The sequence below is a fragment of the Anopheles funestus genome, chromosome 3RL (genome assembly GCF_943734845.2).
Source record: "Anopheles funestus chromosome 3RL, idAnoFuneDA-416_04, whole genome shotgun sequence".
NCBI lineage: Eukaryota > Metazoa > Arthropoda > Insecta > Diptera > Culicidae > Anopheles > Anopheles funestus.
Window position 1 is genome coordinate 84,624,802 of NC_064599.1, and position 11,840 is coordinate 84,636,641.

The 11,840-nt window shown below is 40.8% G+C and overlaps 1 long non-coding RNA gene across 2 annotated transcripts; it reads right to left on the reverse strand.

The window, feature by feature from the left end:
• Window positions 1-7,995: 7,995 nt before the first annotated feature.
• On the reverse strand, window positions 7,996-10,911 carry LOC125771614 (uncharacterized). Of its 2 annotated transcripts, XR_007419345.1 has the most exons (4): window positions 10,370-10,911; window positions 9,393-9,454; window positions 8,355-8,721; window positions 7,996-8,232 (listed from the first exon to the last, which is right to left on the reverse strand). It is a non-coding gene; the product is annotated as an uncharacterized LOC125771614 (long non-coding RNA). The 2 variants fall into 2 exon arrangements; XR_007419344.1 differs by having other exon boundaries at window positions 7,996-8,721; window positions 10,370-10,903.
• Between the last annotated feature and the right edge of the window lie 929 nt (window positions 10,912-11,840).

The window sequence follows — 11,840 nt, forward strand, 5'->3', positions numbered from 1 at the left end:
AATACGCACACGGAAAGCATTAGGAAATGGGCGTATTTTCTCGTGGTATGCTGGTATGAATCGGTGCAGGAATTTGCTAGCAATAAGCAACCGATGATGTGTTGTTTTTTCGTAGATGCGTTGGGGATCGGTCTTGCAGATACGCACACGGAAAGCATTAGGAAATGGGCGTATTTTCTCGTGGTATGCTGGTATGGATGGGTGCAGAAATTTGCTAGCAGTAAGCGACCGATAATGTGTTGTTTTTTCGTCGATGCGTTGGGGATCGGTCAGGCAAATACGCACACGGAAAGCATTAGAAAATGGGCGTATTTTCTCGTGGTATGCTGGCATAAATCGGTGCAGGAATTTGCTAGCAGTAAGCGACCGATAATGTGTTGTTTTTCCGTAGATGCGTTGGGGATCGGTCAGGCAAATACTTACACAGGAAGCATTAGGAAATGGGCGTATTTTCTCGTGGTATGCTGGCATAAATCGGTGCAGGAATTTGCTAGCAGTAAGCGACCGATAATGTGTTGTTTTTCCGTAGATGCGTTGGGGATCGGTCAGGCAAATACTTACACAGGAAGCATTAGGAAATGGGCGTATTTTCTCGTGGTATGCTGGCATAAATCAGTGCAGGAATTTGCTAGCAGTAAGCGACCGATAATGTGTTGTTTTTTCGTCGATGCGTTGGGGATCGGTCAGGCAAATACGCACACGGAAAGCATTAGGAAATGGGCGTATTTTCTCGTGGTATGCTGGTATGAATCGGTGCAGGAATTTGCTAGCAATAAGCAACCGATGATGTGTTGTTTTTTCGTAGATGCGTTGGGGATCGGTCTTGCAAATACGCACACGGAAAGCATTAGGAAATGGGCGTATTTTCTCGTGGTATGCTGGTATGGATGGGTGCAGAAATTTGCTAGCAGTAAGCGACCGATAATGTGTTGTTTTTTCGTCGATGCGTTGGGGATCGGTCAGGCAAATACGCACACGGAAAGCATTAGAAAATGGGCGTATTTTCTCGTGGTATGCTGGCATAAATCGGTGCAGGAATTTGCTAGCAGTAAGCGACCGATAATGTGTTGTTTTTCCGTAGATGCGTTGGGGATCGGTCAGGCAAATACTTACACGGAAAGCATTAGGAAATGGGCGTATTTTCTCGTGGTATGCTGGCATAAATCAGTGCAGGAATTTGCTAGCAGTAAGCGACCGATAATGTGTTGTTTTTTCGTCGATGCGTTGGGGATCGGTCAGGCAAATACGCACACGGAAAGCATTAGGAAATGGGCGTATTTTCTCGTGGTATGCTGGTATGAATCGGTGCAGAAATTTGCTAGCAGTAAGCGACCGATAATGTGTTGTTTTTCCGTAGATGCGTTAGGGATCGGTCTTGCAAATACGCACACGGAAAGCATTAAGAAATGGGCGTATTTTCTCGTGGTATGCTGGTATGAATCGGTGCAGTAATTTGCTAGCAGTAAGCGACCGATAATGTGTTGTTTTTCCGTAGATGCGCCGAGGATCGGTCTGGCAAATACGCACACGGAAATCATTAGGAAATGTCCGTATTTTTTCGTAGTATGGTGGCATAAATCGGTGCAGGAATTTGCTAGCAATAAGCAACCGATGATGTGTGTTTTTTTCGTAGATGCGTTGGGGATCGGTCTGGCAAATACGCACACGGAAAGCATTAGGAAATGGGCGTATTTTCTCGTGGTATGCTGGTATGAATCGGTGCAGAAATTTGCTAGCAGTAAGCGACCGATAATGTGTTGTTTTTTCGTAGATGCGTTAGGGATCGGTCTTGCAAATACGCACACGTAAAGCATTAGGAAATGGGCGTATTTTCTCGTGGTATGCTGGCATAAATCGGTGCAGGAATTTGCTAGCAGTAAGCGACCGATAATGTGTTGTTTTTCCGTAGATGCGTTAGGGATCGGTCTTGCAAATACGCACACGGAAATCATTAGGAAATGGGCGTATTTTCTCGTGGTATGCTGGCATAAATCGGTGCAGGAATTTGCTAGCAGTAAGCGACCGATAATGTGTTGTTTTTCCGTAGATGCGTTAGGGATCGGTCTTGCAAATACGCACACGGAAATCATTAGGAAATAAGCGTATTTTCTCGTGGTATGCTGGCATAAATCGGTGCAGGAATTTGCTAGCAGTAAGCGACCGATAATGTGTTGTTTTTCCGTAGATACGTTAGGGATCGGTCTTGCAAATACGCACACGGAAATCATTAGGATCGGTGCAGGAATTTGCTAGCAGTAAGCGACCGATAATGTGTTGTTTTTCCGTAGATGCGTTGGGGATCGGTCTTGCAAATACGCACATGGAAAGCATTAAAATTAAATGCTTCTGCTTCTCGATTTTGTAACTACCTTTTCATGAGTGCCGTATTGAGCCAAAATTATTGGGCGTGTCGTATGAAACGCTTTACTTGTTTCTGTTTGAAGCGCATACGCTTGCACACTCTTGGTAACGATTGGTAACGGTTACCAGAAATAAAAGCAAAGCTAATATAATTAAATTAAATAAAAGAACATTGAAATAAATTTTAGCGAATAAAATTAAATTTAATTCATTTCATTTAATTTGCTGAAATCTAATGTTTTTGAATTTACTTTCATGTAATATTATTTACGATGTTTTTATTTGCTTGAAATTAATTGAATCGAATATTGTTTGCTATATTGATTTGAAACCGACGTCATTCGTCACAGATGTCATTCGGCACAGATGTCATTCGTAATATTATTTGCGATGTTTTTATTTGCTTGAAATTAATTGAATCGAATATTGTTTGCTATATTGATTTGAAACCGACGTCATTCGACACAGATGTCATTCGAGCATCCTGTTGCTTTGTAGGTGAAACCGCATGTCAAGGATGAAAAATCGATAGCTGTTGTGATCGGTATGGTTTTCGAGGTTTTGTTTACACATCCTGTAAATTGCAAAGTTTAACGTGTGCGCTCGTCGTGTGACCGGTTTGGCTCGAATTGTTTTTTTTTGTTGAAAGAAATGTTTTATCTTTTGGGTTTTGTTTACATTATTACAAACTTCCTCGCCTAGAGCTGGGTGTTTCTGTTATGCGCATGGGGCAAGCTGCCTGTCCGGGATGAGAAAGCGATAATTGTTGTGATCGGCATGGTTACCAACGATGTACACATGTTGTAAATTGCAAAGCTGAACGTGTGCGTTTTTCGTGTGACCGATTTTCCTCGACGTGTTTTGTTTGAAAGAAATGTTTTATCTTTTGGGGTTTGTTTACATTATTACAAACTTCCTCGCCTAGAGCTGGGTGTTTCTGTTATGGGCATGGATTTTGCCTTTAGTAAAACGCTACAATACGTTGTTTTCATCAGCAGAAATTTAAACCTCGGTCGGAGTAATTATTCTATATAAAATATATTATGAAATTTGGCTCGACGTGTTATTTTTTGAAAGAAATATATATCTTTAGGGTTTTGTTTACATTATTACAAACTTCCTCGCTTAGAGCTGGGTGTTGTTTCTGTTATGGGCATGGTTTTTGCCTTTAGTAAATCGCTACAATACGTTGTTTTAATCAGCAGAAATTTAAAAATAAGTCGGAGCGAATCAAATCTATATAAAATAAATCAAATAAAATATGAACTGCAAAATTTGACAACCGCCTTTAAAATTAAATGCTTCTGCTTCTCGATTTTGTAACTACCTTTTCATGAGTGCCGTAATGAGCCAAAATTATTTGGCGTGTTGTATGAAACGCTTTACTTGTTTCTGTTTCAAGCGCATACGCTTGCACACTCTTGGTAACGATTGGTAACGGTCACCACAATTATAAGAAAAGCTAATATAATTAAATTAAATGAAAGAACATTGAAATAAATTTTAGCGAATATAATTAAATTTAATTCATTTCAATGAATTTGCTGAAATCTAATGTTTTTGAATTTAATTTCGTGTAATATTATTTGCGTTATTTCAATTTGCTTGAAATAAATTGAATCGAATATTGTTTGCTATATTGATTTGAAACAGACGTCAACTGTCAAATTTGACAACGGCCTTGCTGTCACGGCGAAAAACGTGGCTAAGGGTTGTGTCATGTGGAAAAATTAGGAACTGTCAAATTTGACAACCGCCTTGTTAACTGTCAATTAAAATTAATGTGGCTAATGGTTGTGTCACATTTTTAGGGCTTAAAATATTTAAAATTATTGTATGTTTAAAAAATTCATTTTTACAATAATTTACCATAAAATACAAAAAATTTCAAAAAGTTTTGACATATTTTTATTATAATTAAATAAATTATGAACTGTCAAACTTTTTGATCACTTTTTTGACACTTTGCGAAATAAATTTTCAAATTTTACAACCGCCTTAATAACTGTCAATTAAAATTAATTTATGAACTGTCAAATTTGACAACCGCTTTTTTAACTGTCAATTTAAAATAATTTATGAACTGTCAAATTTGACAACTACCTTTTAAACTGTTAATTTGAAATAAATTATGAACTGTCAAATTTGACAACCGCTTTTTAAACTGTCAATTTGAAATAAATTATGAACTGTCAATTTTGACAACCGCTTTTTAACTGTCAATTTAAAATAAATTATGAGCTGTCAAATTTGACAACCGCCTTTTAAACTGTCAAGTTAAAATAAATTATGAACTGTCAAATTTGACAACCGCCTTTTAAACTGTCAATTTAAAATTAATGTGGCTAATGGTTGTGTCACATTTTGAGGGCTTAAAATATTTAAAATTATTGTATGTTTAAAAAATTCAATTTTTCAATAAAGTACCATAAGTTATAAAAAAATTCAACAAATTTTGACATATTTTTATTTTAATTAAATAAATTATGAACTGTCAAACTTTTTGACCACTTTTTTGACACTATGCAAAAATGTGGCTAGTGGTTGTGTCACATTTTGAGGGCTTAAAATATTTAAAATTATTGTATGCTTAAAAAAGTCAATTTTTCAATAAAGTACCATAAGTTATAAAAAAATTCAACAAATTTTGTCATATTTTTATTTTAATTAAATAAATTATGAACTGTCAAACTTTTTGACAGCTTTTTTGACACTGTGCGAAAAATTTTGACAAATTTGACAACCGCTTTTTAACTGTCAATTTGAAATAAATTATGAACTGTCAAATTTGACAACCACTTTTTGAACTGTCAATTTTGACAACCGCTTTTTAAACTGTCAATTTGAAATAAATTATGAACTGTCAAATTTGACAACCGCTTTTTCAACTGTCAATTTAAAATAAATTATGAACTGTCAAATTTGACAACCGCCTTTTAAACTGTCAATTTGAAATTAATTATGAACTGTCAAATTTGACAACCGCTTTTTGAACTGTCAATTTAAAATAAATTATGAACTGTCAAATTTCACAACCGCCTTTTAAACTGTCAATTTAAAATAAATTATGAACTGTCAAATTTGACAACCGCCTTTTAAACTGTCAATTTAAAATTAATGTGGCTAATGGTTGTGTCACATTTTGAGGGCTTAAAATATTTAAAATTATTGTATGTTTAAAAAATTCAATTTTTCAATAAAGTACCATAAGTTATAAAAAAATTCAACAAATTTTGACATATTTTTATTTTAATTAAATAAATTATGAACTGTCAAACTTTTTGACCACTGTTTTGACACTATGCAAAAATGTGGCTAGTGGTTGTGTCACATTTTGAGGGCTTAAAATATTTAAAATTATTGTATGTTTAAAAAATTCAATTTTTCAATAAAGTACCATAAGTTATAAAAAAATTCAACAAATTTTGTCATATTTTTATTTTAATTAAATAAATTATGAACTGTCAAACTTTTTGACAGCTTTTTTGACACTGTGCGAAAAATTTTGTCAAATTTGACAACCGCTTTTTAACTGTCAATTTGAAATAAATTATGAACTGTCAAATTTGACAACCACTTTTTGAACTGTCAAATTTGACAACCGCTTTTTGAACTGTCAATTTAAAATAAATTATGAACTGTCAAATTTGACAACCGCCTTTTGAACTGTCAATTTGAAATTAATTATGAACTGTCAAATTTGACAACCGCTTTTTGAACTGTCAATTTAAAATAAATTATGAACTGTCAAATTTGACAACTGCCTTTTAAACTGTCAATTTAAAATAAATTATGAACTGTCAAATTTGACAACCGCCTTTTAAACTGTCAATTTAAAATTAATGTGGCTAATGGTTGTGTCACATTTTGAGGGCTTAAAATATTTAAAATTATTGTATGTTTAAAAAATTCAATTTTTCAATAAAGTACCATAAGTTATAAAAAAATTCAACAAATTTTGACATATTTTTATTTTAATTAAATAAATTATGAACTGTCAAACTTTTTGACCACTGTTTTGACACTATGCAAAAATGTGGCTAGTGGTTGTGTCACATTTTGAGGGCTTAAAATATTTAAAATTATTGTATGTTTAAAAAAGTCAATTTTTCAATAAAGTACCATAAGTTATAAAAAAATTCAACAAATTTTGTCATATTTTTATTTTAATTAAATAAATTATGAACTGTCAAACTTTTTGACAGCTTTTTTGACACTGTGCGAAAAATTTTGTCAAATTTGACAACCGCTTTTTAACTGTCAATTTGAAATAAATTATGAACTGTCAAATTTGACAACCACTTTTTGAACTGTCAAATTTGACAACCGCTTTTTCAACTGTCAATTTAAAATAAATTATGAACTGTCAAATTTGACAACCGCCTTTTGAACTGTCAATTTGAAATTAATTATGAACTGTCAAATTTGACAACCGCTTTTTGAACTGTCAATTTAAAATAAATTATGAACTGTCAAATTTGACAACTGCCTTTTAAACTGTCAATTTAAAATAAATTATGAACTGTCAAATTTGACAACCGCCTTTTAAACTGTCAATTTAAAATTAATGTGGCTAATGGTTGTGTCACATTTTGAGGGCTTAACATATTTAAAATTATTGTATGTTTAAAAAATTCAATTTTTCAATAAAGTACCATAAGTTATAAAAAAATTCAACAAATTTTGACATATTTTTATTTTAATTAAATAAATTATGAACTGTCAAACTTTTTGACCACTTTTTTGACACTATGCAAAAATGTGGCTAGTGGTTGTGTCACATTTTGAGGGCTTAAAATATTTAAAATTATTGTATGTTTAAAAAAGTCAATTTTTCAATAAAGTACCATAAGTTATAGAAAAATTCAACAAATTTTGTCATATTTTTATTTTAATTAAATAAATTATGAACTGTCAAACTTTTTGACAGCTTTTTTGACACTGTGCGAAAAATTTTGTCAAATTTGACAACCGCTTTTTAACTGTCAATTTGAAATAAATTATGAACTGTCAAATTTGACAACCACTTTTTGAACTGTCAAATTTGACAACCGCTTTTTAAACTGTCAATTTGAAATAAATTATGAACTGTCAAATTTGACAACCGCTTTTTCAACTGTCAATTTAAAATAAATTATGAACTGTCAAATTTGACAACCGCTTTTTGAACTGTCAATTTGAAATTAATTATGAACTGTCAAATTTGACAACCGCTTTTTGAACTGTCAATTTAAAATAAATTATGAACTGTCAAATTTGACAACTGCCTTTTAAACTGTCAATTTAAAATAAATTATGAACTGTCAAATTTGACAACCGATTTTTAATTTGTCAATTTAAAATTAATGTGGCTAATGGTTGTGTCACATTTTGAGGGCTTAACATATTTAAAATTATTGTATGTTTAAAAAATTCAATTTTTCAATAAAGTACCATAAGTTATAAAAAAATTCAACAAATTTTGACATATTTTTATTTTAATTAAATAAATTATGAACTGTCAAACTTTTTGACCACTTTTTTGACACTATGCAAAAATGTGGCTAGTGGTTGTGTCACATTTTGAGGGCTTAAAATATTTAAAATTATTGTATGTTTAAAAAAGTCAATTTTTCAATAAAGTACCATAAGTTATAAAAAAATTCAACAAATTTTGTCATATTTTTATTTTAATTAAATAAATTATGAACTGTCAAACTTTTTGACAGCTGTTTTGACACTATGCGAAAAATGTTGCTAATGGTTGTGCCTTATGCTCTTTTTGACAGCTGTCATACTCCCCAGTGACGCCATGTTACACCCTTCTACACCTGTATGAAGCCCCATAGCCCCGCCCACTCCCCTGTGACGCCATGTTACACCCTTCTACACCTGTATGAACCCCAGTAGCCCCGCCCACTCCCCTGTGACGCCATGTTACACCCTCTTGCACCTGTATGAACCCCTGTAGCCCCGCCCACTCCCCTGTGACGCCATGTTACACCCTTCTACACCTGTATGAACCCCTGTAGCCCCGCCCACTCCCCTGTGACGCCATGTTACACCCTCTTGCACCTGTATGAACCCCTGTAGCCCCGCCCACTCCCCTGTGACGCCATGTTACACCCTTCTACACCTGTATGAACCCCAGTAGCCCCGCCCACTCCCCTGTGACGCCATGTTACACCCTTCTACACCTGTATGAAGCCCAGTAGCCCCGCCCACTCCCCTGTGACGCCATGTTACACCCTTCTACACCTGTATGAAGCCCAGTAGCCCCGCCCACTCCCCTGTGACGCCATGTTACACCCTCCTACACCTGTATGAAGCCCTGTTGGCCCAGCCCACTCCCCAGTGACGCCATGTTACACCCTCTTGCACCTGTATGAACCCCTGTAGCCCCGCCCACTCCCCTGTGACGCCATGTTACACCCTTCTACACCTGTATGAACCCCAGTAGCCCCGCCCACTCCCCTGTGACGCCATGTTACACCCTTCTACACCTGTATGAACCCCAGTAGCCCCGCCCACTCCCCTGTGACGCCATGTTACACCCTTCTACACCTGTATGAAGCCCAGTAGCCCCGCCCACTCCCCTGTGACGCCATGTTACACCCTTCTACACCTGTATGAAGCCCAGTAGCCCCGCCCACTCCCCTGTGACGCCATGTTACACCCTTCTACACCTGTATGAACCCCTGTAGCCCCGCCCACTCCCCTGTGACGCCATGTTACACCCTCTTGCACCTGTATGAACCCCTGTAGCCCCGCCCACTCCCCTGTGACGCCATGTTACACCCTTCTACACCTGTATGAACCCCAGTAGCCCCGCCCACTCCCCTGTGACGCCATGTTACACCCTTCTACACCTGTATGAACCCCAGTAGCCCCGCCCACTCCCCTGTGACGCCATGTTACACCCTTCTACACCTGTATGAAGCCCAGTAGCCCCGCCCACTCCCCTGTGACGCCATGTTACACCCTTCTACACCTGTATGAAGCCCAGTAGCCCCGCCCACTCCCCTGTGACGCCATGTTACACCCTCCTACACCTGTATGAAGCCCTGTTGGCCCAGCCCACTCCCCAGTGACGCCATGTTACACCCTCTTGCACCTGTATGAACCCCTGTAGCCCCGCCCACTCCCCTGTGACGCCATGTTACACCCTTCTACACCTGTATGAACCCCAGTAGCCCCGCCCACTCCCCTGTGACGCCATGTTACACCCTTCTACACCTGTATGAACCCCAGTAGCCCCGCCCACTCCCCTGTGACGCCATGTTACACCCTTCTACACCTGTATGAAGCCCAGTAGCCCCGCCCACTCCCCTGTGACGCCATGTTACACCCTTCTACACCTGTATGAACCCCAGTAGCCCCGCCCACTCCCCTGTGACGCCATGTTACACCCTTCTACACCTGTATGAACCCCTGTAGCCCCGCCCACTCCCCTGTGACGCCATGTTACACCCTCTTGCACCTGTATGAACCCCTGTAGCCCCGCCCACTCCCCTGTGACGCCATGTTACACCCTTCTACACCTGTATGAACCCCAGTAGCCCCGCCCACTCCCCTGTGACGCCATGTTACACCCTCTTGCACCTGTATGAACCCCTGTAGCCCCGCCCACTCCCCTGTGACGCCATGTTACACCCTTCTACACCTGTATGAACCCCTGTAGCCCCGCCCACTCCCCTGTGACGCCATGTTACACCCTCTTGCACCTGTATGAACCCCTGTAGCCCCGCCCACTCCCCTGTGACGCCATGTTACACCCTCTTGCACCTGTATGAACCCCTGTAGCCCCGCCCACTCCCCTGTGACGCCATGTTACACCCTTCTACACCTGTATGAACCCCAGTAGCCCCGCCCACTCCCCTGTGACGCCATGTTACACCCTTCTACACCTGTATGAAGCCCAGTAGCCCCGCCCACTCCCCTGTGACGCCATGTTACACCCTTCTACACCTGTATGAAGCCCAGTAGCCCCGCCCACTCCCCTGTGACGCCATGTTACACCCTCCTACACCTGTATGAAGCCCTGTTGGCCCAGCCCACTCCCCAGTGACGCCATGTTACACCCTCTTGCACCTGTATGAACCCCTGTAGCCCCGCCCACTCCCCTGTGACGCCATGTTACACCCTTCTACACCTGTATGAACCCCAGTAGCCCCGCCCACTCCCCTGTGACGCCATGTTACACCCTTCTACACCTGTATGAACCCCAGTAGCCCCGCCCACTCCCCTGTGACGCCATGTTACACCCTTCTACACCTGTATGAAGCCCAGTAGCCCCGCCCACTCCCCTGTGACGCCATGTTACACCCTTCTACACCTGTATGAACCCCAGTAGCCCCGCCCACTCCCCTGTGACGCCATGTTACACCCTTCTACACCTGTATGAACCCCTGTAGCCCCGCCCACTCCCCTGTGACGCCATGTTACACCCTCTTGCACCTGTATGAACCCCTGTAGCCCCGCCCACTCCCCTGTGACGCCATGTTACACCCTTCTACACCTGTATGAACCCCAGTAGCCCCGCCCACTCCCCTGTGACGCCATGTTACACCCTTCTACACCTGTATGAAGCCCAGTAGCCCCGCCCACTCCCCTGTGACGCCATGTTACACCCTTCTACACCTGTATGAAGCCCAGTAGCCCCGCCCACTCCCCTGTGACGCCATGTTACACCCTTCTACACCTGTATGAAGCCCAGTAGCCCCGCCCACTCCCCTGTGACGCCATGTTACACCCTTCTACACCTGTATGAAGCCCAGTAGCCCCGCCCACTCCCCTGTGACGCCATGTTACACCCTCCTACACCTGTATGAACCCCAGTAGCCCCGCCCACTCCCCTGTGACGCCATGTTACACCCTTCTACACCTGTATGAAGCCCAGTAGCCCCGCCCACTCCCCTGTGACGCCATGTTACACCCTTCTACACCTGTATGAAGCCCAGTAGCCCCGCCCACTCCCCTGTGACGCCATGTTACACCCTTCTACACCTGTATGAACCCCTGTAGCCCCGCCCACTCCCCTGTGACGCCATGTTACACCCTCTTGCACCTGTATGAACCCCTGTAGCCCCGCCCACTCCCCTGTGACGCCATGTTACACCCTCTTGCACCTGTATGAACCCCTGTAGCCCCGCCCACTCCCCTGTGACGCCATGTTACACCCTTCTACACCTGTATGAACCCCAGTAGCCCCGCCCACTCCCCTGTGACGCCATGTTACACCCTTCTACACCTGTATGAAGCCCAGTAGCCCCGCCCACTCCCCTGTGACGCCATGTTACACCCTTCTACACCTGTATGAAGCCCAGTAGCCCCGCCCACTCCCCTGTGACGCCATGTTACACCCTTCTACACCTGTATGAACCCCTGTAGCCCCGCCCACTCCCCTGTGACGCCATGTTACACCCTTCTACACCTGTATGAACCCCAGTAGCCCCGCCCACTCCCCTGTGACGCCATGTTACACCCTCTTGCACCTGTAT